The sequence below is a fragment of the Pseudophryne corroboree genome, unplaced genomic scaffold (genome assembly GCF_028390025.1).
Source record: "Pseudophryne corroboree isolate aPseCor3 unplaced genomic scaffold, aPseCor3.hap2 scaffold_877, whole genome shotgun sequence".
NCBI lineage: Eukaryota > Metazoa > Chordata > Amphibia > Anura > Myobatrachidae > Pseudophryne > Pseudophryne corroboree.
This window is the reverse complement of record NW_026970456.1, coordinates 194807-218844: the sequence shown is the minus strand read 5'-3', so window position 1 is coordinate 218844 and position 24038 is coordinate 194807. Positions and strand designations below refer to the sequence as shown.

The 24038-nt window shown below is 49.7% G+C and overlaps 15 non-coding genes across 15 annotated transcripts; 7 read left to right on the top strand and 8 right to left on the bottom strand.

Annotated features, from left to right (window-relative positions):
* Positions 1-15835: 15835 nt before the first annotated feature.
* On the top strand, positions 15836-15999 carry LOC135043694 (U1 spliceosomal RNA). The gene has a single exon (XR_010236514.1). It is a non-coding gene; the product is annotated as a U1 spliceosomal RNA (small nuclear RNA).
* Positions 16000-16151: 152 nt separating this feature from the next.
* LOC135043720 (U1 spliceosomal RNA) lies at positions 16152-16314 on the top strand. The gene has a single exon (XR_010236539.1). It is a non-coding gene; the product is annotated as a U1 spliceosomal RNA (small nuclear RNA).
* A 674-nt stretch (positions 16315-16988) lies between these two features.
* On the top strand, positions 16989-17152 carry LOC135043711 (U1 spliceosomal RNA). Its single transcript, XR_010236530.1, has one exon. It is a non-coding gene; the product is annotated as a U1 spliceosomal RNA (small nuclear RNA).
* A 152-nt stretch (positions 17153-17304) lies between these two features.
* Positions 17305-17467, top strand: LOC135043719 (U1 spliceosomal RNA). Its single transcript, XR_010236538.1, has one exon. It is a non-coding gene; the product is annotated as a U1 spliceosomal RNA (small nuclear RNA).
* A 675-nt stretch (positions 17468-18142) lies between these two features.
* On the top strand, positions 18143-18306 carry LOC135043706 (U1 spliceosomal RNA). Its single transcript, XR_010236525.1, has one exon. It is a non-coding gene; the product is annotated as a U1 spliceosomal RNA (small nuclear RNA).
* A 152-nt stretch (positions 18307-18458) lies between these two features.
* On the top strand, positions 18459-18621 carry LOC135043718 (U1 spliceosomal RNA). Its single transcript, XR_010236537.1, has one exon. It is a non-coding gene; the product is annotated as a U1 spliceosomal RNA (small nuclear RNA).
* Positions 18622-19296: 675 nt separating this feature from the next.
* LOC135043699 (U1 spliceosomal RNA) lies at positions 19297-19460 on the top strand. Its single transcript, XR_010236518.1, has one exon. It is a non-coding gene; the product is annotated as a U1 spliceosomal RNA (small nuclear RNA).
* Positions 19461-19817: 357 nt separating this feature from the next.
* Positions 19818-19980, bottom strand: LOC135043727 (U1 spliceosomal RNA). Its single transcript, XR_010236545.1, has one exon. It is a non-coding gene; the product is annotated as a U1 spliceosomal RNA (small nuclear RNA).
* Positions 19981-20132: 152 nt separating this feature from the next.
* Positions 20133-20296, bottom strand: LOC135043702 (U1 spliceosomal RNA). The gene has a single exon (XR_010236521.1). It is a non-coding gene; the product is annotated as a U1 spliceosomal RNA (small nuclear RNA).
* Positions 20297-20967: 671 nt separating this feature from the next.
* LOC135043722 (U1 spliceosomal RNA) lies at positions 20968-21130 on the bottom strand. The gene has a single exon (XR_010236541.1). It is a non-coding gene; the product is annotated as a U1 spliceosomal RNA (small nuclear RNA).
* A 152-nt stretch (positions 21131-21282) lies between these two features.
* LOC135043707 (U1 spliceosomal RNA) lies at positions 21283-21446 on the bottom strand. Its single transcript, XR_010236526.1, has one exon. It is a non-coding gene; the product is annotated as a U1 spliceosomal RNA (small nuclear RNA).
* A 670-nt stretch (positions 21447-22116) lies between these two features.
* LOC135043715 (U1 spliceosomal RNA) lies at positions 22117-22279 on the bottom strand. The gene has a single exon (XR_010236534.1). It is a non-coding gene; the product is annotated as a U1 spliceosomal RNA (small nuclear RNA).
* A 152-nt stretch (positions 22280-22431) lies between these two features.
* On the bottom strand, positions 22432-22595 carry LOC135043710 (U1 spliceosomal RNA). The gene has a single exon (XR_010236529.1). It is a non-coding gene; the product is annotated as a U1 spliceosomal RNA (small nuclear RNA).
* Positions 22596-23270: 675 nt separating this feature from the next.
* Positions 23271-23433, bottom strand: LOC135043712 (U1 spliceosomal RNA). Its single transcript, XR_010236531.1, has one exon. It is a non-coding gene; the product is annotated as a U1 spliceosomal RNA (small nuclear RNA).
* Positions 23434-23585: 152 nt separating this feature from the next.
* Positions 23586-23749, bottom strand: LOC135043695 (U1 spliceosomal RNA). The gene has a single exon (XR_010236515.1). It is a non-coding gene; the product is annotated as a U1 spliceosomal RNA (small nuclear RNA).
* Between the last annotated feature and the right edge of the window lie 289 nt (positions 23750-24038).

Below are 24038 nucleotides of genomic sequence, written 5' to 3'. Positions count from 1 at the left end.
TAGAGGATGCTGGGATCACATTAAGAACCATGGGGTATAGACGGGATCCGCAGGAGACATGGGCACTTTAAGACTTTCAAAGGGTGTGAACTGTCTCCTCCCTCTATGCCCCTCCTCAGGGCCGAAACTAGGACTACCGGCACCCGGGGCAAGACAGAAATTTTGCGCCCCCCCCCCCCAAAAAATAAATAAATAAATAAATATATATATATATATATATATATATATATATAATAAAATAGAAAAATAAAAAAAATAAGAAACAAACAAATTCAACACAGATATCCCTCAGACCAGCAGACACCAGTAATACACACATGATAGATATATATATATACACACACACACACACACACACACACACACACACACACACACACACACGCGTGTATATATGTACACAGCCACATACATATATTATATATCTATATATATATATATTTATATCTATATCTATCTATCTATATATATATATATATATATATATATTATATATATTTTATATATATATATATATATATATTATAAGGTCACGGTCGTGCCCTTATATTAAGGCTGAATCGAACAAACGGAATTCTCCCATAGGGAACTTCTGAGATGGGGGCATGGTGTTTGAGGGGCTACACCTCAAAACTGATTGGACGTACTGAGCTGAAATTTGCCATGGGAGCGTAGAATCGTCACACGGTGCTGCATGCCAAATTTCAGGGCAAAATAATAAAAAATGAGGAATTGGGAGTAACCTAAAGTTCCAACTGTCAGTTTTTTTCTGCCACTCCCTCTGTGGCTTTTTGACACCGTATTCCCATAGAGTGAATGAGGATTTTTTTGGGAAGGCATAACTCAGGATAGAGGACGAATTAAGACTTGGGGTTTGTTTTACTAGATAGAGTATGTCCCAGTGTAGTGCCTTTTGGGGTTAAGGTTTTTCAGGAAGTTACAGTTTTTTTTTAATTAAGTAAAATATGCCCCATTATAAAGATAGGGCTTTTCAATTTGTTGCGGCTGCGCAGTGGCCGCCAGCAGGGGGTGTACAGAGAGTAGCTCTGGCAGTTGGGCACGAGGAGACAGAGTGGGAAGGAGTCACGTGGAGCTGCAGGAGGACAGCCAGCGGTTCCCGGCGCGTGAGTTCACTGAGGTCCATGAAGCGGGAGGAGCTCGCCGGAGCTGCGTAGCACTGGGTGAGTTCTGTCAGGCAGCCCACCGCTGTGTACCCAGCTTCCACTTCTCCCCCGCTTGTCCGCCCTCCCTCCCGCTGTGTGCCCGGCCGCCCGCCGGACCTTCCCTGGTTGCTGCCTGCGTCTCCTCCCCGCGTCTGTGGTGCGGCTGGCAGTAGGAGCCGTCTCGGGCAGCTGTGTCCGGCCACTCCTCCCTCCTTCTCCTCCTGCTGTGTCCGGCCCTCCCTCCCTGCAGTATGCGATATTTATCAAGGTCTCTATGGTCACCAGTCCTCCCCTCCCTCCCTGCTGTGTGTCCGTCGTCCCCCACCCCCTCGCCCTCCCTGCTGTGTGTCCGTCTCCCCCCCCTCGCCCTCCCTGCAGTGTCCCCCCCCCCGCCCTGCAGTGTGTCGTCCCTCCCTGCAGTGTGTCAGGTGTGTCCCCCCCCCCTGCAGTGTGTCCGTTAGTCCCCCCCTCCCTGCTGTGTGTCCGTCCGCCCCCCCTGCCCTCCCTGCTATGTGTCTGTCCGCCCTGCTGTTTGTCCTTCCATACCCCCCGCCCTCCCTGCTGTGTGTCCCCCCCCGCCGCCCTCCCTGCTGTGTGTCCGTCCCCCCGCCCTCCCTGCTGTGTGTCCAGCCACCCTCCCCTCCCGTGCTGTGTGTTCGGCCAACCCCCCTCCTCCCGCTGTGTCCGGCCACCCCCTCCCCTCCCTGCTTTGTGTCCGCCCCCCCCCCTGCTGTGTGTCCGGCCACACCTCCTCCTCCCTTCCGTGTGTCCGGTCACCCTCCTCCTCCCTTCCGTGTGTCCGGTCACCCTCCCCTCCCTGCTGTGTGTCCAGCCACCCCCCCCCCGCCGTGTGTCCAGCCACCACCCCCCCGCCGTGTTTCCCCCCCCCCCCCTTGCCGTGTGTCCAGCCCCCCCCCCGCCGTGTGTCCAGCCACCCTCCCCTCCCCTGCTGCGTGTCCGGCCACCCCCCCCTCCTCCCTGCTGTGTCCGGCCACCCCCTCCCCTCCCTGCCGTGTGTCCCGTCACCCCCCCCCTCCCTGCTGTGTGTCCAGCCACCCCCCCTCCTTGCTGTGTGTCCGGCCACCCTCCCCTCCCCTGCTGTGTGTCCGGCCACCCCCCCACCTCTTGCTGTGTCCGGCCACCCCCTACCCCCATCCCTCCCTGCCGTGTGTCCGGTCACCCTCCCCTCCCTGCTGTGTGTCCATCCACCCCCCCTCCTCCTCCTCCTCCCTGCTGTGTGTCCGCCCCCCCCCTTCCCCCCTGCTGTGTGTCCGGCCACCCCCCCCCCCCGCTGTGTGTCCGGCCACCCCCCCTCCCTGCTGTGTGTCCGGCCACCCCCCTCCCTGCTGTGTGTCCGGCCACCTTCCCCAGACACGCAGCGCCTGACACACACAGACATGCAGCGCCTGACACACGCACATGCAGCGCCTGACACACGCATATGCAGCGCCTGACACACACGCACACACGCAGCACCTGACACACACGCAGCACCTGACCCACACACACAGACGCAGCACCTGACACTCAAACGGACCTGACACACACGCACACACTCACACACAGCACCTGACACACACACAGACACGCAGCGCCTGACACACACAGACACGCAGCGCCTGACACACACAGACACGCAGCGCCTGACACACACAGACACGCAGCGCCTGACACACACAGACACGCAGCGCCTGACACACACAGACACGCAGCGCCTGACACACACACACTCACGCACCTGACACACACACACTCACGCACCTGACACACACACACTCACGCACCTGACACACACACACACTCACGCACCTGACGCACACGCACACTCACGCACCTGACACACACGCACACTTACGCACCTGACACACACGCACACTTACGCACCTGACACACACGCACACGCAGCATCTGACACACACGCAGCACCTCACGCACACGCAGCACCTGACACACACGCACACGCAGCACCTGACACACACACTCACACGCACCTGACACTCATACTCATGCACCTGACACACGCACTCACACGCAGCATCTGACATACACGCAGACACGCAGCACCTGACACACACACAGCACCTGACACACAAACACGCAGACATGCAGCACCTGACACACACACGAAGACACGCAGCACCTGACACACACACACACACGCAGACACGCAGCACCTGACACACGCAGACACGCAGCACCTGACACACACGCAGCACCTGACACACACACACACACACACACACACACACACACACACAGCACCTGACACACACACACACACACAGCACCTGACACACACACACACACACAGCACCTGACACACAGACATGCAGCACCTGACACACACACACACACACACACACACACGCAGCACCTGACACACACGCAGACAGGCAGCACCTGACACACACACACACGCAGCTCCTGACACACACACGCAGACACGCAGCACCTGACACACACACACGCAGCACCCGACACACACACACACACGCAGCACCTGAAACACACACACACACACACAACTCACCTGACACACACACACACACACACGCAGCACCTGACAGACATGCAGTGCCTGACACACACACACGCAGCACCTGACACACACACGCAGACACGCAGCACCTGACACACACACGCAGCACCTGACACACACACGCAGACACGCAGCACCTGACACACACACGCAGACACGCAGCACCTGACACACACACGCAGCACCTGACACACACACACATACGCAGCACCTGACACACACACACACACACACACAGCACCTGACACACACACACACACACACACACGCAGCACCTGACACACAGACATGCAGCGCCTGACACACACACGCAGACATGCAGCACCTGACACACACATGCAGCACCTGACAGACACACACACACACGCAGCACCTGAGACACCCACACACACAGACATGCAGCACCTGACACACCCACACACACACACAGCACCTGACACACATACATACATGTGGCATTTAACGCACACACGCACAGCACCTGACACACAATCATATACACTCAGAGCACCTAACACACACATACACTCGCAGCACCTCACAAACACTCGTATACACACGCAGCACCTGCCACTCACACATATATACACATGCAGCACCTGACACACACATACACGCGCAGCACCTGACAGTCACACACATACAGATGCGACACAAACACATACACGCTCAACACCTGACACCCACGTGGCAGCTGACGCATACAAATGCAGCACCTGAGATACACACATATACACGTGCAGCACCTGAGACACACACATACACGTACAGCACCTGACACACACACATGTATGTACACGCGCGGCTCCAGGCACACACATACGTACATACACACGCGGCATTTAACACACACACACATACACGTGCGGCACCTGACACACACGTACGTACACGTGTGGCACCTGACACACACACGTATGCACACGCATGGATCCTGACACACACACACACAAGCACGCGTGGCTCCTGACACACACACATGTACGAACACGCGCTGCTCCTGACACACACACACGTATGTACGTATATGCTCGGCACCTGACACCTACACGTATGTACGTATACGCACGGCTCCTGACACCCACACACATGTACACGCGCAGCTCCTGGCACACACACACACACACACACACACACGTACACGCGCGGCACCTGACACACGCGTGTACGTACACACATGCACAGCACCTGACATACACACATGTAGGTACGCGCCACCTGACACACACACACACATACACGCACGACACCTGACACACACGTACGTACACGCAAGGCACTGACACGTACGTACGCGCACGGCTCCTGACACACACGTACATACTAGTGATGAGTGGGTTCGGTTCGTCGGAATCCGAACCCCCCGAACTTCACCCATTTTACACGGGTCCGAGGCAGGTTCGAACCTTCCCGCCTTGCTCGGCTAGCCCGAGCGCGCACGAACGTCATCATCCCGCTGTCGGATTCTCGCGAGATTCGGATGTCTGCATTCGTGGAAAGGGGTCCCATGTGTAAACATGGGACCCCTTTCAGTCCGTCTGGTCCGGGTGTTCGGTTTGTTGTTTTGCCAAGTACGTGGATTTAATCTGGAACCTGGATCAGGTGAGTATAATTATCTTATTTTCAGGTACCCGTGGATTCTACTTGGAGAAGAGGACCGACTGCTTCATGTCAACATAGGTAAGTATGTGTGTGTCGGCAGGTGTGAAATAAAGTTATACTTTCACGGTGCCTGTGTCCTGTTTTTATTTGGGTATTTTTTTCCCAGTAGAACTACAGGTACCAGCGGGCCCGTTTTTCTCCTGCATGCTGGTACTTGTGGTTCTCCAAGTACCAGCTTGCGGGGGAGGCTTGCTGGGACTTGTAGTACTACTAGAAAAAACAATATTCTTTAAATTTTCTCAAGGCTATCAGCCTCCCATCCGCAGCCCTTGGATGGGGGGGACAGCCTCGGGCTTCACCCCTGGCCCTTGGGTGGCTGGGGGGGGGACCCCTTGATTGAAGGGGTCCCCACTCCCCCAGGGTACCCCGGCCAGGGGTGACTAGTTGGATATTAAATGCCACGGCCGCAGGGCACTGTATAAAAGTGACCCCCGGCTGTGGCATTATCTGTCCAGCTAGTGGAGCCCGATGCTGGTGTAAAAAATACGGGGGATCCCTACTCTTTTTGTCCCCCGTATTTTTTGCACCAGCACCAGGCGCAGAGCCCGGTGCTGGTTTTAAAAATACGGGGGATCCCCTGTCCGTTTTTCCCCCGGATTTTTAGAATCAGGACCGGCTCGAAGAGCCCGAGGCTGGTTATGCTTTGGAGGGGGGACCCACACAATTTTTTTTCTGGGTTTTTCACATTCCATTTAAAAAATAAATAATATTTTAAAAAATATATAAATAATACTTGTGCCTCCAAAAAAGACAAACCAAGTACCTAATCCCTTCTAATATAAATAGATATGCTATTACCAGAAAAAAAAAAAACAGCAAAAAAAAACATGTTTTTAAATTTTTTTAATTAGATTCCGCCAGCAAAGTGTTGCAGATTGAGAATGACGAATTTACTGTTTAAAAGCACTGTTGTCGAATTTACAAACTTCAATTGAATATACTTTTGTCGAATTGCCGCATTTGTACCATTGCAGAAAAGTCGAATTTGTCAAATGTCGAATTTTAAAGTCGAATTTTGAAAGCCTGTAAGAATAGGCCCCGCCCCCTTCTTCACATCAGCCGTCCCCTTCTACCCCTGTACCTTGCTCTCTCCTGTCTGTGCTCTCTCCCGTCTGTAGGACTAGGCCCCGCCCCCTTCTTACCCTCCTGTGACTGCTCTCTCCTGACAAGTGGACCAGGCCTGCCCCCTACACGCTGCTGGTGTCTTCATTGTTACTTGGTCTGGAGCTCCGTTAGGGAGAGAACTCACGTGAGCTCATTAAGAATTAGGAACTGGGATGTTTTAATTTTATTGTGAGTAGTGTAGTGTGGTGATGTAGTATGTTGTATGGGGGGTATAGTGTAATTATGAAGTGCAGCATATGGGAGGGCTGTAGCATAGTGATGTAGTGTGGCATATGGGGGGTGGTAGCGCATAGGCGTGCGTACAGGGGGTGCCTGGTGCGCACAGGCACTCCCTAATGTCCAGCACCGCTGCACGCCACGCTTGCTGTAGCACAGTGATCGCTGAGTGTGTGATCGGTGGAGCCTAGCCTGCAGCTCATTTCCGTACCTCCCACCACCGCTGCACCCGCCCCCCCTCTGCCTGCTGCTAATACTATGCTGAGTGCATTCGTCGGCAGCCTCACTGGGGTGACTGGCGTCACCTTGCAATGTGACGTGGTGATGTCCGCCCATGCTCTCCTCCCGCCCACCTGTGCTTTCCTCCTGCTGCGGTCTCTCAGTCCTAGTGTGCCGCGGCCGCCACACCACTGGCAGTGTTCCTCTAGGAGGGACTGGGAGCTGCTGGCAGACACATTCTGCTGAGACTTACTTGTCAGTGTGGGTTCCGGACGGCAGGCGGCGGGTGGGAGGGCAGACGGGGAGCAGGTGTCACAAGGAGTGTGTGGGTAACTAATTCACAATACTTCCGCTCAACGTGGCACTGCTGGTCCTTCATCTCCCATGTCTCTTCACCAGGTGGCGGGCGGCCCGGAAATTAAGTGATGTGTTGTGCAGCAGTCAGTGTGAAGTGACTGTGAGTAACACTGGTGGTGCTGATGATGATGCTGCAGAATCGGGAAGCAATTAATTCATAAATATAATGTACTCTATCAGTGTATTATACATACATAAACATGTACATACGTGTATTTGTGTATACATGTATATGCATGTATATACATGAGTGTGTGTGCATATATATATATATATATATATATATGAAAAAAAGGGGAATAGGGGTACCAGCGACTTACAGTGTCTATCAAATTAAAGTAACTATGAAGAATATAGCAGGATACGGTTTTAGAAAAAGGGTAACAATATATTTATTTATGCAATTTATAATATAATGATGGGATAAAAAAGTAGGTAAAAAATTTTTTTTTGATATGCAGTAAAAAAAAAAGATTTTAAAAACATAAACAGGTAAAAATAGAGTATATAATTTAGCTAGAATCCAAAATCATGTAAAATCAGTAAAAACAATTTCATACTGATAAAAAATATTTCAGGATGATAAAAATGATGCTTATCTTTTTGAAGATGGAGAGTCAGTGGAGGTACACCCAACGCGTTTCGTCCTTAGACTTCATCAAGGGGTGATGAAGTCTAAGGACGAAACGCGTTGGGTGTACCTCCACTGACTCTCCATCTTCAAAAAGATAAGCATCATTTTCTCTGACGTCCTAAGTGGATGCTGGGGACTCCGTCAGGACCATGGGGGATTAGCGGCTCCGCAGGAGACAGGGCACAAAAGTAAAAGCTTTAGGACTAGGTGGTGTGCACTGGCTCCTCCCCCTATGACCCTCCTCCAAGCCTCAGTTAGGTTTTTGTGCCCGGCTGAGAAGGGTGCAATCTAGGTAGCTCTCCTGAGCTGCTTAGAATAAAAGTATAGACTTAGGTTTTTTTATTTTCAGTGAGTCCTGCTGGCAACAGGCTCACTGCATCGAGGGACTAAGGGGAGAAGAAGCGAACTCACCTGCGTGCAGAGTGGATTGGGCTTCTTGGCTACTGGACATTAGCTCCAGAGGGACGATCACAGGCCCAGCCATGGATGGGTCCCGGAGCCGCGCCGCCGGCCCCCTTACAGAGCCAGAAGAGTGAAGAGGTCCAGAAATCGGCGGCAGAAGGCATCTTGTCTTCAAGAAAGGTAGCGCACAGCACTGCAGCTGTGCACCATTGCTCTCAGCACACTTCACACTCCGGTCACTGAGGGTGCAGGGCGCTGGGGGGGGCGCCCTGAGACGCAATGAAAACACTATTTATGGTAAAAAATACATCACATATAGCTCCTGGGCTATATGGATGTATTTAACCCCTGCCATTTTACCTCATAAAAAGCGGGAGAAAGGCCGCCGTGAAGGGGGCGGAGCCTATCTCCTCAGCACACAAGCGCCATTTTCCCTCACAGCTCCGCTGGAAGGACGTCTCCCTGACTCTCCCCTGCAGTCCTGCACTACAGAAACAGGGTAAAAAAGAGAGGGGGGGGCACTAATTTGGCATATAAAAACATATATAGCAGCTATAAGGGAGAAACACTTATTTATAAGGTTGTCCCTATACATATATAGCGCTCTGGTGTGTGCTGGCAAACTCTCCCTCTGTCTCCCCAAAGGGCTAGTGGGGTCCTGTCCTCTATCAGAGCATTCCCTGTGTGTGTCCTGTGTGTCGGTACGCGTGTGTCGACATGTATGAGGAGGAAAATGGTGTGGAGGCGGAGCAATTGCCTGTAGTAGTGATATTACCCGATAAGGAGTCGACACCTGACTGGATGGTCTTATTTAAGGAATTATGTGATAGTGTCAGCACTTTACAAAAAACTGTTGACGACATGAGACAGCCGGCAAGTCAGTTAGTGCCTGTCCAGGCGTCTCAAACACCGTCAGGGGCTCTAAAGCGCCCATTACCTCAGTCGGTCGACACAGACACGGACACTGACTCCAGTGTCGACGGTGAAGAAACAAACGTATTTTCCAGTAGGGCCACACGTTACATGATCACGGCAATGAAGGAGGCTTTGCATATTTCTGATACTACAAGTACCACAAAAAAGGGTATTATGTGGGGTGTGAAAAAACTACCCGTAGTTTTTCCTGAATCAGAAGAATTAAATGAAGTGTGTGATGATGCGTGGGTCTCCCCCGATAAAAAATTGCTGATATCTAAGAAATTATTGGCATTATACCCTTTCCCGCCAGAAGTTAGGGCGCGTTGGGAAACACCCCCTAGGGTGGATAAGGCACTCACACGCTTATCAAAACAAGTGGCGTTACCGTCTCCTGATACGGCCGCCCTCAAGGAGCCAGTTGATAGGAAGCTGGAAAATGTCCTAAAAAGTATATACACACATACTGGTGTTATACTGCGACCAGCGATTGCCTCAGCCTGGATGTGCAGCGCTGGGGTGGCGTGGTCGGAGTCCCTGACTGAAAATATTGATACCCTGGACAGGGACAGTATTTTATTGGCTATAGAGCGTTTAAAAGATGCGTTTCTATATATGCGTGATGCACAGAGGGATATTTGCACCCTGGCATCAAGAGTAAGTGCGATGTCCATTTCTACCAGAAGATGTTTATGGACACGACAGTGGTCAGGTGATGCGGATTCCAAACGGCATATGGAAGTATTGCCGTATAAAGGGGAGGAGTTATTTGGGGTCGGTCTTTCGGACCTGGTGGCCACGGCAACAGCTGGAAAATCCACCTTTTTACCCCAACTCACCTCTCAGCAGAAAAAGACACCGTCTTTTCAGCCTCAGTCCTTTCGTCCCCATAAGGGCAAGCGGGCAAAAGGCCAGTCATATCTGCCCCGGGGTAGAGGAAAGGGAAAAAGACTGCAGCAGACAGCCTCTTCCCAGGAACAGAAGCCCTCCACCGCTTCTGCCAAGTCCTCAGCATGACGCTGGGGCCTTACAAGCGGACTCAGGTGCGGTGGGGGGTCGTCTCAAGAGTTTCAGCGCGCAGTGGGCTCACTCGCAAGTGGACCCCTGGATCCTACAGGTAGTATCCCAGGGGTACAGATTGGAATTCGAGACGTCTCCCCCTCGCAGGTTCCTGAAGTCTGCTTTACCAACGTCTCCCTCCGACAGGGAGGCAGTATTGGAAGCAATTCACAAGCTGTATTCCCAGCAGGTGATAATCAAAGTACCCCTCCTACAACAGGGAAAGGGGTATTATTCCACACTATTTGTGGTACCGAAGCCAGACGGCTCGGTGAGACCTATTCTAAATCTGAAATCTTTGAACACTTACATACAAAGGTTCAAATTCAAGATGGAGTCACTCAGAGCAGTGATAGCGAACCTGGAAGAAGGGGACTATATGGTGTCCCTGGACATCAAGGATGCTTACCTTCATGTCCCAAATTGCCCTTCTCACCAAGGGTACCTCAGGTTCGTAGTACAGAACTGTCATTATCAGTTTCAGACGCTGCCGTTTGGATTGTCCACGGCCCCCCGGGTCTTTACCAAGGTAATGGCCGAAATGATGATTCTTCTTCGAAGAAAAGGCGTCTTAATTATCCCTTACTTGGACGATCTCCTGATAAGGGCAAAGTCCAGGGAACAGTTGGAGGTCAGAGTAGCACTATCTCGGGTACTGCTACAACAGCACGGGTGGATTCTAAATATTCCAAAATCGCAGCTGATCCCGACGACACGTCTGCTGTTCCTAGGGATGATTCTGGACACAGTCCAGAAAAAGGTGTTTCTCCCGGAGGAGAAAGCCAGGGAGTTATCCGAGCTAGTCAGGAACCTCCTAAAACCAGGAAAAGTGTCAGTGCATCATTGCACAAGGGTCCTGGGAAAAATGGTGGCTTCTTACGAAGCGATTCCATTCAGCAGATTTCACGCAAGAACTTTTCAGTGGGATCTGCTGGACAAATGGTCCGGATCGCATCTTCAGATGCATCAGCGGATAACCATGTCTCCGAGGACAAGGGTGTCTCTTCTGTGGTGGCTGCAGAGTGCTCATCTACTAGTGGGCCGCAGAAGAGCATATATGCTGGCGCATTCTCCATGATTGTGTCAGCTTATGTTTTGGTGCACTGCACTTTCCTTCACTAAGTTTTAGCCATTTTGGTTAAACGCAAGTGTAGTTGCTTCTCGCCCTTTTGGCTGTGATCTTGTATCGTGGTTGAAGAGTCTGCTGGAGGGATTGTTTTCTTCATTGGCGAGAGACTGAAGATATTCCAGGATGGAAGGCTTGGGAACACTATCCGTTTTTCAGTTGTGGAAGAGTTGAAAGACCGGATTGGACTACATTCTATAGTAAAGGATATCTTTGTATTTATTAATCCTCTCTTTATATGTGTCTGTCTTTCAATAAAGCTTCGGGCTTGTGATTCCTTCACCCTCTTACACTCCACACCCATAGCCTTATTAACTGTTGTATTATTGTATTGTTTAAATGTATAGTGCAGTTCATGATTTATAGTGTAGGCTGGCCTGTGCTGTAGTTCTTGAACTGTACTATACCGACAGCATTTGTATTGTGTTTTGGCTGTGCTGCAACACAGTACTTATGTGTGTAATGTTTATGTATGTTTTTTTGCTTCTTTATGTCAATAAAGACTGCTTTTTCAATCCAATATCTGAAAACAATCAATGTTTATCTTTGATGGCAATAGAAGTGGTATGATATTTGATGCTTTTGAATGGCAATATCTGATATGTCCCCTATCTGGGAACCATATATTAAATGGCTTTTCAGAAAAGGGAGATGGGAGAAGAGCTTTCAGTACTTGTAGGACCGATGCTCATTTCCTATTCTAGCCTCCAAAAACAGATTCAGTTGCATTTTCCAGCGTGTTTTGGATGCGCCTTTGCAAATGTCTTACATCGACAAACTTATTTAGTACTATTTTGCAAATAGGGTTACATTGTTGCAACATTGTGTTCCCTAATTGCTTGATTTTTTAAATGCAACAATTGATAAAGACACCTGATAACTGCTCTGTGGAGTCTTATTTTGTGTCTACTTCTTATCTACATTTAATTCTCTACCTCTAATCAAGGCATTTTTAAATGCCGGGGGCTGCCTGGACGTGAGGCCTACCTAGACTTTAGATCTGAATTTGAATGTACTTGTGAACTAACTTAATTTCCTACTTCTAAATTCATTCCTAAATTCACTACTTACATGAATCCTGTAGTTGGGCATTTTGGGACTTCGATTGTGGGCAATGTTTTGTGTCCAGACCAGCAGCAGGTGGTGTGCATTTGCTGGAAAGGCATCGAAGACCTCCGATATGCTGCATCTCCTGATGTGTGTCTCCCTCAAGTGTCTGTCAGCAAATGCCTGCTAGACACCCCATTTCAAGCTGATTGTGACATCACGGTACATGCATCATAGAACAGGCATGCTAGAACATGGGTCTTCAACCTGCGACCCTCCAGCTGCTGTGGAACTACACATCCCAGCATGCCCTGCCTCAGTTTTAGCATACCTTAATAGCAAAACTGTGGCAGGGCATGCTGGGATGTGTAGTTTCACAGCAGCTGGAGGGCCACAGGATGAAGACCCATGTGCTAGAGCCAAGCCGCAGGTACATTGAATGCTAGCAAGCTGAATATTTAAATCCTTTTTGTTCCGCAGCATTCCAATGTGGAAGATTCCATGGAACCAGAGATCCTTCCATTGAGAAGGACATGCTGCCTGGATGACTACACTGTGCAAATTAAATCACGGAGCCAGTTGGTTTGTGGGTGGCTCTGGTGACTGGGTGGTTGGGTGGGTGGTGTGTCGGAGGTGGAGCACATGCAAATGATTGTGTATCATCCAGCTAGTGAGAGCGAAAACACATGCAGGAGTGTGCCTGCTTGTCAGTGGGTTATGCACCTTGCCAGACGTCAAATCTACATAGAGCAGCTGGAGGGGACAAGAGCAGGTTTGCAAAATATAGATAGAAGAGCATATATGCTGGCACATTCTCCATGATTGTGTCAGCTTATGTTTTGGTGCACTGCACTTTCCTCCACTAAGTTTTAGCCATTTTTGTTAAGCTCAAGTGTAGTTGCATCTCGGCCTTTTGGCTGTGATCTTGTATCGTGGTTGAAGGGTCTGCTGGAGGGAGGGATTGTTTTCTTCATTGGCGAAAGACCACAGATATTCCAGGATGGAAGGCTTGGGAACACTATCCGTTTTTCAGTTGTGGAAGAGCACAGAGGTCAGATTAGACTACATTCTATAGTAAAGGATACCTTTCTATTTATTGCCCCTCCCCTTATATGTGTCTGTGTTACAATAAAGCTTCGGTCTTGTGATTCCCTCACCCTCTTACACTCCACACACATAGCCTTATTAACTGTTGTATTATTGTATAGTTTAAATGTATAGTGCAGTTCATGATTTATAGTGTAGGCTGGCCTGTGCTGTAGTTCTTGAACTGTACTATACCGACAGCATTTGTATTGTGTTTTGGCTGTGCTGCAACACAGTACTTATGTGTGTAATGTTTATGTATGTTTTTTTGCTTCTTTATGTCAATAAAGACTGCTTTTTCAATCCAATATCTGAAAACAATCAATGTTTATCTTTGATGGCAATAGAAGTGGTATGATATTTGCTGCTTTTGAAAGGCAATATCTGATATGTCCCCTATCTGGGAACCATATATTAAATGGCTTTTCAGAAAAGGGAGATGGTAGAAGAGCTTTCAGTACTTGTAGGACCGATGCACATTTCCTATTCTAGCCTCCAAAAACAGATTCAGTTGCATTTTCCAGCGTGTTTTGGATGCGCCTTTGCAAATGTCTTACATCGACAAACTTATTTAGTACTATTTTGCAAATAGGGTTACATTGTTGCAACATTGTGTTCCCTAATTGCTTGATTTTTTAAATGCAACAATTGATAAAGACACCTGATAACTGCTCTGTGGAGTCTTATTTTGTGTCTACTTTTTATCTACATTTAATTCTCTACCTCTAATCAAGGCATTTTTAAGTGCTGGGGGCTGCCAGGACGTGAGGCCTACCTAGACTTTAGATCTGAATTTGAATGTACTTGTGAACTAACTTAATTTCCTACTTCTAAATTCATTCCTAAATTCACTACTTACATGAATCCTGTAGTTGGGCATTTTGGGACTTCGATTGTGGGCATTGTTTTGTGTCCAGACCAGCAGCAGGTGGTGTGCATTTGCTGGAAAGGCATCGAAGACCTCCGATATGCTGCATCTCCTGATGTGTGTCTCCCTCAAGTGGCTGTCAGCAAATGCCTGCTAGACACCCCATTCCAAGCTGATTGTGACATCACGGTACATGCATCATAGAACAGGCATGCTAGAACATGGGTCTTCAACCTGCGACCCTCCAGCTGCTGTGGAACTACACATCCCAGCATGCCCTGCCTCAGTTTTAGCATACCTTAATAGCAAAACTGTGGCAGGGCATGCTGGGATGTGTAGTTTCACAGCAGCTGGAGGGCCACAGGATGAAGACCCATGTGCTAAAGCCAAGCCGCAGGTACATTGAATGCTAGCAAGCTGAATATTTAAATCCTTTTTATTCCGCAGCATTCCAATGTGGAAGATTCCATGGAACCAGAGATCCTTCCATTGAGAAGGACATGCTGCCTGGATGACTACACTGTGCAAATTAAATCACGGAGCCAGTTGGCTTGTGGGTGGCTCTGGTCACTGGGTGGTTGGGTGGGTGGTGTGTCGGAGGTGGAGCACATGCAAATGATTGTGTATCATCCAGCTAGTGAGAGAGAAAACTCATGCAGGAGTGTGCCTGCTTGTCAGTGGGTTATGCACCTTTCCAGACGTCAAATCTACATGGAGCAGCTGGAGAGGACAAGAGCAGGTTTGCAAAATATAGACAGAAGAGCTCTCCAGCCTAGTTTGCTGTCTGTTTCCACTTCTCTTTTCTTGAGCCGCTCCCTTCTATGCCCTTGCGCACTATCCTGACTTCTCCCATCTGCTTACTTTGTGCCTTCCAACGCACAATGCGAACTACAGGTAGTGCTGCAGGGCCCACACCCTTTTACTTGCCATACAGAGCATCTCTGGAGCTGTTACAGTGCCCAGCTTCTGCAAGAAATCAGCTTGAATGCTTCAGGGGCTGGGGCATAGCCAACATGAGCCCCACACCGAAGGAGGGTGGAGGTGTTTAATGCAAACTATAGGTCATCCAAGCGCCGCAAAAGGCCGCCATGCCCTGCACGCCCCTTTTCTCTTTTCATATGCAGACGAGGGTTGAAGCCAACTTTGACCCACTGCTTGGATGACATCACCATATGCAAATCCATCTGCTGCAGGCCTTCCCGCAGGAATGCTTGCACTAGTTGTTGCATTTGGTTTGTTGTTTGGGGGTGCTTCAGTATTAGGCAGCCTTCTGCCCTCCCATGTTCATCTGAAAATATGTGTTCTCCCTGCAGTTGTTGTCCCCAGATGAGAGTTCCCTTGTGCTGCCTCAGTTGAATCTTCTTTACTTGACAGAGATGTGCCTGAGCAGCGGCCCTCCCCAGCCCTATCCCAAATCATACTTATTTTGCATAGGAGATACCATGGTCATGAAGATTGTTCTCCCAGGGTGAGGTTCATTCATTGCATTCTGGGTATGCTGACCCCTGTGATTTCCCCAAATTTGGGAAACTTGACTGCATTATTTGTGGTAGTGGGGGACTGTGTTTGTGCTTTCCTCTGGTCAGCTCTGGTAAAAGTCAGATTTCTTTGTCTCAGATCTTCCTCTAGCCTTGTTCTTCTTTCGAGAGTTCCCTTGTGCTGCCTCAGTTGGATCTCCTTTACTTGACAGGGGGGTGCCCAAGCAGCGACCCTCCCCAGCTCTAGCCCAACTCCTACTTACCTGCCAGGTGAGATACTATGATCATGAAGGTGCTTCTCCCAGGGCAAGGGTCACTCATTGCACTCTGGGTGTGCTGCCCCTGTGATTTCCCCAAATGTGGGAAACTTGACTGCATAATTTGTGTTTCTACTGGTCGGCTTTCATATAATTCAGATCTCTTTGTCTCAGGTCTCTCTCCAGCCTAGTTTGCAGTCTGTTTCCACTTCTTCTTTTTTGAGCCCCTCCCTTCTATACCCTTGTGCACTATCCTGACTTCTCCTCCTGTCTGCTTACTTTGTGCCTTCCAATGCACAATGCAAACTACAGGTAGTGCTGCAGGGCCCACAAACTTTTACTTGCATTACAGAGCAGCTCTGGAGCTGTTACAGTGCCAAGCTGCTGCAAGAAATCAGCTTGAATGCTTCAGGGGCTGGGGCATTGCCAACATGAGCCCCACACCGAAGGAGGGTGGGGGTGTTTAATGCGAACTAAGGGTCATCCAAGCGCCGCAAAAGGCCGCCATTCCCTGCATACCCCTTTTCTCTTTTCATATGCAGATGAGGGTTCCAGCCAACTTTGGCCCACTGCTTGGATGACATCACTGTATGCAAATCCGGCTTCTGCAGACCTTCCCCGAGGAATGCTTGTACTAGTTGTTGCATTTGGTTTGTTGTTTGGGGGTGCTTCAGTATTAGGCAGCCTTCTGCCCTCCCATGTTCATCTGAAAATATGTGTTCTCCCTGCAGTTGTTGTTCCCAGATGAGAGTTCCCTTGTGCTGCCTCAGTTGAATCTCCTTTACTTGACAGAGATGTGCCTGAGCAGCGGCCCTCCCCAGCCCTATCCCAAATCATACTTATTTTGCATAGGAGATATCATGGTAATGAAGACTGTTATCCCATGGTGAGGTTCATTCATTGCATTCTGGGTATGCTGACCCCTGTGATTTCCCCAAATGTGGGAAACTTGACTGCATTATTTGTGGTAGTGGGGGACTGTGTTTGTGCTTTCCTCTGGTCAGCTCTGGTAGAAGTCAGATTTCTTTGTCTCAGATCTTCCTCTAGCCTTGTTCTTCTTTCGAGAGTTCCCTTGTGCTGACTCAGTTGGATCTCCTTCACTTGACAGGGAAGTGCCCGAGCAGCGACCCTACCCAGCTCTAGCCCAACTCCTACTTACCTGCCAGGTGAGATACTATGATCATGAAGGTGCTTCTCCCAGGGCAAGGCTCACCCATTGCACTCTGGGTGTGCTGCTCTTGCGATTTCCCCAAATGTGGGAAACTTGACTGCATAATTTGTGTTTCCACTGGTCGGCTTTCATATAATTCAGATCTCTTTGTCTCAGGTCTCTCTCCAGCCTAGTTTGCAGTCTGTTTCCACTTCTTTTTTTTTGAGCCCCTCCCTTCTATACCCTTGTGCACTATCCTGACTTCTCCTCCTGTCTGCTTACTTTGTGCCTTCCAATGCACAATGCAAACTACAGGTAGTGCTGCAGGGCCCACAAACTTTTACTTGCATTACAGAGCAGCTCTGGAGCTGTTACAGTGCCAAGCTGCTGCAAGAAATCAGCTTGAATGCTTCAGGGGCTGGGGCATTGCCAACATGAGCCCCACACCGAAGGAGGGTGGGGGTGTTTAATGCGAACTAAGGGTCATCCAAGCGCCGCAAAAGGCCGCCATTCCCTGCATACCCCTTTTGCTCTTTTCATATGCAGATGAGGGTTCCAGCCAACTTTGGCCCACTGCTTGGATGACATCACTGTATGCAAATCCGGCTTCTGCAGACCTTCCCCCAGGAATGCTTGTACTAGTTGTTGCATTTGGTTTGTTGTTTGGGGGTGCTTCAGTATTAGGCAGCCTTCTGCCCTCCCATGTTCATCTGAAAATATGTGTTCTCCCTGCAGTTGTTGTCCCCAGATGAGAGTTCCCTTGTGCTGCCTCAGTTGAATCTCCTTTACTTGACAGAGATGTGCCTGAGCAGCGGCCCTCCCCAGCCCTATCCCAAATCATACTTATTTTGCATAGGAGATATCATGGTAATGAAGACTGTTATCCCAGGGTGAGGTTCATTCATTGCATTCTGGGTATGCTGACCCCTGTGATTTCCCCAAATGTGGGAAACTTGACTGCATTATTTGTGGTAGTGGGGGACTGTGTTTGTGCTTTCCTCTGGTCAGCTCTGGTAAAAGTCAGATTTCTTTGTCTCAGATCTTCCTCTAGCCTTGTTCTTCTTTCGAGAGTTCCCTTGTGCTGACTCAGTTGGATCTCCTTCACTTGACAGGGAAGTGCCCGAGCAGCGACCCTACCCAGCTCTAGCCCAACTCCTACTTACCTGCCAGGTGAGATACTATGATCATGAAGGTGCTTCTCCCAGGGCAAGGCTCACCCATTGCACTCTGGGTGTGCTGCTCTTGCGATTTCCCCAAATGTGGGAAACTTGACTGCATAATTTGTGTTTCCACTGGTCGGCTTTCATATAATTCAGATCTCTTTGTCTCAGGTCTCTCTCCAGCCTAGTTTGCAGTCTGTTTCCACTTCTTTTTTTTTGAGCCCCTCCCTTCTATACCCTTGTGCACTATCCTGACTTCTCCTCCTGTCTGCTTACTTTGTGCCTTCCAATGCACAATGCAAACTACAGGTAGTGCTGCAGGGCCCACACCCTTTTACATGCTTTACAGAGCAGCTCTGGAGCTGTTACAGTGCCCAGCTGCTGCAAGAAATCAGCTTGAATGCTTCAGGGGCTGGGGCATAGCCAACATGAGCCCCACACCGAAGGAGGGTGGAGGTGTTTAATGTGAATTAGGGGTCATCCAAGCGCCGCAAAAGGCCGCCATGCCCTGCACATCCCTTTTTTCTTTTCATATGCAGACGAGGGTTGAAGCCAACTTTGACCCACTGCTTGGATGACATCACCATATGCAAATCCATCTGCTGCAGGCCTTCCCCCAGGAATGCTTGCACTAGTTGTTGCATTTGGTTTGTTGTTTGGGGGTGCTTCAGTATTAGGCAGCCTTCTGCCCTCCCATGTTCATCTGAAAATATGTGTTCTCCCTGCAGTTGTTGTCCCCAGATGAGAGTTCCCTTGTGCTGCCTCAGTTGAATCTCCTTTACTTGACAGAGATGTGCCTGAGCAGCGGCCCTCCCCAGCTCTATCCCCAAATCATACTTATTTTGCATAGGAGATACCATGGTCATGAAGATTGTTCTCCCAGGGTGAGGTTCATTCATTGCATTCTGGGTATGCTGACCCCTGTGATTTCCCCAAATGTGGGAAACTGGACTGCATTATTTGTGGTAGTGAGGGACTGTGTTTGTGCTTTCCTCTGGTCAGCTCTGGTAAAAGTCAGATTTCTTTGTCTCAGATCTTCCTCTAGCCTTGTTCTTCTTTCGAGTTGCTCCCTCGGTGTGGGGCTCATGATGGCTATGCCCCAGCCCCTGAAGCATTCAAGCTGATTTCTTGCAGCAGCTGGGCACTGTAACAGCTCCAAAGCTGCTCTGTAAGGCAAGTAAAAGGGTGTGGGCCCTGCAGCACTACCTGTAGTTTGCATTGTGCGTTGGAAGGCACAAAGTAAGCAGACAGGAGAAGTCAGGATAGTGCGCAAGTGCATAGAAGGGAGCAACTCAAGAAAAGAGAAGTGGAAACAGACTGCAAATTAGGCTGGAGAGAGACCTGAGACAAAGAGATCTGAATTATACGAGAGCCGACCAGGTGAAACACAAATTATGCAGTCATGTGTCCAACATTTGGGGAAACCGCAGGAGCAGCACACCCAGAGTGCAATGGGTGAGCCTTGCCCTGGGAGAAGCACCTTCATGATCATAGTATCTCACCTGGCAGGTAAGTAGGAGCTGGGCTAGAGCTGGGGAGGGTCGCTGCTCGGGCACCCCCCTGTCAAGTGAAGGAGATCCAACTGAGGCAGCACAAGGGAACTCTCGAAAGAAGAACAAGGCTAGAGGAAGATCTGAGACAAAGAAATCTGACTTTTACCAGAGCTGACCAGAGGAAAGCACAAACACAGTCCCTCACTACCACAAATAATGCAGTCCAGTTTCCCACATTTGGGGAAATCACAGGGGTCAGCATACCCAGAATGCAATGAATGAACCTCACCCTGGGAAAACAATCGTCATGACCATGGTATCTCCTATGCAAAATAAGTATGATTTGGGATAGAGCTGGGGAGGGCCGCTGCTCAGGCACATCTCTGTCAAGTAAAGGAGATTCAACTGAGGCAGCACAAGGGAACTCTCATCTGGGGACAACAACTGCAGGGAGAACACATATTTTCAGATGAACATGGGAGGGCAGAAGGCTGCCTAATACTGAAGCACCCCCAAACAACAAACCAAATGCAACAACTAGTGCAAGCATTCCTGGGGGAAGGCCTGCAGCAGATGGATTTGCATATGGTGATGTCATCCAAGCAGTGGGTCAAAGTTGGCTTCAACCCTCATCTGCATATGAATAGAGAAGAGGGGCGTGCAGGGCATGGCGGCCTTTTGCGGCGCTTGGATGACCCCTAGTTCGCATTAAACACCTCCACCCTCCTTCGGTGTGGGGCTCATGTTGGCTATGCCCCAGCCCCTGAAGCATTCAAGCTGATTTCTTGCAGCAGCTGGGCACTGTAACAGCTCCAGAGCTGCTCTGTAAGGCAAGTAAAAGGGTGTGGGCCATGCAGCACTACCTGTAGTTCGCATTGTGCGTTGGAAGGCACAAAGTAAGCAGACGGGAGAAGTCAGGATAGTGCGCAAGGGCATAGAAGGGAGCGGCTCAAGAAAAGAGAAGTGGAAACAGACAGCAAACTAGGCTGGAGAGAGACCTGAGACAAAGACATCTGAATTATACGAGAGCCGACCAGGGGAAACACAAATTATGCAGTCAAGTTTCCCACATTTGGGGAAATCACAGGGGCAGCACACCCAGAGTGCGATGGGTGAGCCTTGCCCTGGGAGAAGCACCTACATGATCATAGTATCTCACCTGGCAGGTAAGTAGGAGTTGGGCTAGAGCTGGGGAGGGTCGCTGCTCGGGCACCCCCCTGTCAAGTGAAGGAGATCCAACTGAGGCAGCACAAGGGAACTCTCGAAAGAAGAACAAGGCTAGAGGAAGATCTGAGACAAAGAAATCTGACTTTTACCAGAGCTGACCAGAGGAAAGCACAAACACAGTCCCCCACTACCACAAATAATGCAGTCAAGTTTCCCACATTTGGGGAAATCACAGGGGTCAGCATACCCAGAATGCAAAGAATGAACCTCAATCTGGGAGAACAATCTTCATGACCATGGTATCTCCTATGCAAAATAAGTATGATTTGGGATAGAGCTGGGGAGGGCCGCTGCTCAGGCACATCTCTGTCAAGTAAAGGAGATTCAACTGAGGCAGCACAAGGGAACTCTCATCTGGGGACAACAACTGCAGGGAGAACACATATTTTCAGATGAACATGGGAGGGCAGAAGGCTGCCTAATACTGAAGCACCCCCAAACAACAAACCAAATGCAACAACTAGTGCAAGCATTCCTGGGGGAAGGCCTGCAGCAGATGGATTTGCATATGGTGATGTCATCCAAGCAGTGGGTCAAAGTTGGCTTCAACCCTCGTCTGCATATGAAAAGAAAAAAGGGATGTGCAGGGCATGGCGGCCTTTTGCGGCGCTTGGATGACCCCTAATTCACATTAAACACCTCCACCCTCCTTCGGTGTGGTGCTCATGTTGGCTATGCCCCAGCCCCTGAAGCATTCAAGCTGATTTCTTGCAGCAGCTGGGCACTGTAACAGCTCCAGAGCTGCTCTGTAAAGCATGTAAAAGGGTGTGGGCCCTGCAGCACTACCTGTAGTTTGCATTGACGTTGGAAGGCACAAAGTAAGCAGACAGGAGAGGTCATAATAGTGCGCAAGGGCATAGAAGGGAGCGGCTCAAGAAAAGAGAAGTGGAAACAGACAGCAAACTAGGCTGGAGAGAGACCTGAGACAAAGAGATCTGAATTATACGAGAGCCGACCAGGGGAAACACAAATTATGCAGTCAAGTTTCCCACATTTGGGGAAATCGCAAGAGCAGCACACCCAGAGTGCAATGGGTGAGCCTTGCCCTGGGAGAAGCACCTTCATGATCATAGTATCTCACCTGGCAGGTAAGTAGGAGTTGGGCTAGAGCTGGGTAGGGTCGCTGCTCGGGCACTTCCCTGTCAAGTGAAGGAGATCCAACTGAGTCAGCACAAGGGTACTCTCGAAAGAAGAACAAGGCTAGAGGAAGATCTGAGACAAATAAATCTGACTTTTACCAGAGCTGACCAGAGGAAAGCACAAACACAGTCCCCCACTACCACAAATAATGAAGTCGAGTTTCCCACATTTGGGGAAATCACAGGGGTCAGCATACCCAGAATGCAATGAATGAACCTCACCCTGGGATAACAGTCTTCATTACCATGATATCTCCTATGCAAAATAAGTATGATTTGGGATAGGGCTGGGGAGGGCCGCTGCTCAGGCACATCTCTGTCAAGTAAAGGAGATTCAACTGAGGCAGCACAAGGGAACTCTCATCTGGGGACAACAACTGCAGGGAGAACACATATTTTCAGATGAACATGGGAGGGCAGAAGGCTGCCTAATACTGAAGCACCCCCAAACAACAAACCAAACGCAACAACTAGTACAAGCATTCCTGGGGGAAGGTCTGCAGAAGACGGATTTGCATACAGTGATGTCATCCAAGCAGTGGGCCAAAGTTGGCTGGAACCCTCATCTGCATATGAAAAGAGAAAAGGGGTATGCAGGGAATGGCGGCCTTTTGCGGCGCTTAGATGACCCTTAGTTCGCATTAAACACCCCCACCCTCCTTCGGTGTGGGGCTCATGTTGGCAATGCCCCAGCCCCTGAAGCATTCAAGCTGATTTCTTGCAGCAGCTTGGCACTGTAACAGCTCCAGAGCTGCTCTGTAATGCAAGTAAAAGTTTGTGGGCCCTGCAGCACTACCTGTAGTTTGCATTGTGCATTGGAAGGCACAAAGTAAGCAGACAGGAGGAGAAGTCAGGATAGTGCACAAGGGTATAGAAGGGAGGGGCTCAAAAAAAGAAGAAGTGGAAACAGACTGCAAACTAGGCTGGAGAGAGACCTGAGACAAAGAGATCTGAATTATATGAAAGCCGACCAGTGGAAACACAAATTATGCAGTCAAGTTTCCCACATTTGGGGAAATCACAGGGGCAGCACACCCAGAGTGCAATGGGTGAGCCTTGCCCTGGGAGAAGCACCTTCATGATCATAGTATCTCACCTGGCAGGTAAGTAGGAGTTGGGCTAGAGCTGGGGAGGGTCGCTGCTTGGGCACCCCCCTGTCAAGTAAAGGAGATCCAACTGAGGCAGCACAAGGGAACTCTCGAAAGAAGAACAAGGCTAGAGGAAGATCTGAGACAAAGAAATCTGACTTTTACCAGAGCTGACCAGAGGAAAGCACAAACACAGTCCCCCACTACCACAAATAATGCAGTCAAGTTTCCCACATTTGGGGAAATCACAGGAGTCAGCATACCCAGAATGCAATGAATGAACCTCACCCTGGGAGAACAATCTTCATGACCATGGTATCTCCTATGCAAAATAAGTATGATTTGGGATAGGTCTGGGGAGGGCCGATGCTCAGGCACATCTCTGTCAAGTAAAGAAGATTCAACTGAGGCAGCACAAGGGAACTCTCATCTAGGGACAACAACTGCAGGGAGAACACATATTTTCAGATGAACATGGGAGGGCAGAAGGCTGCCTAATACTGAAGCACCCCCAAACAACAAACCAAATGCAACAACTAGTGCAAGCATTCCTGGGGGAAGGCCTGCAGCAGATGGATTTGCATATGGTGATGTCATCCAAGCAGTGGGTCAAAGTTGGCTTCAACCC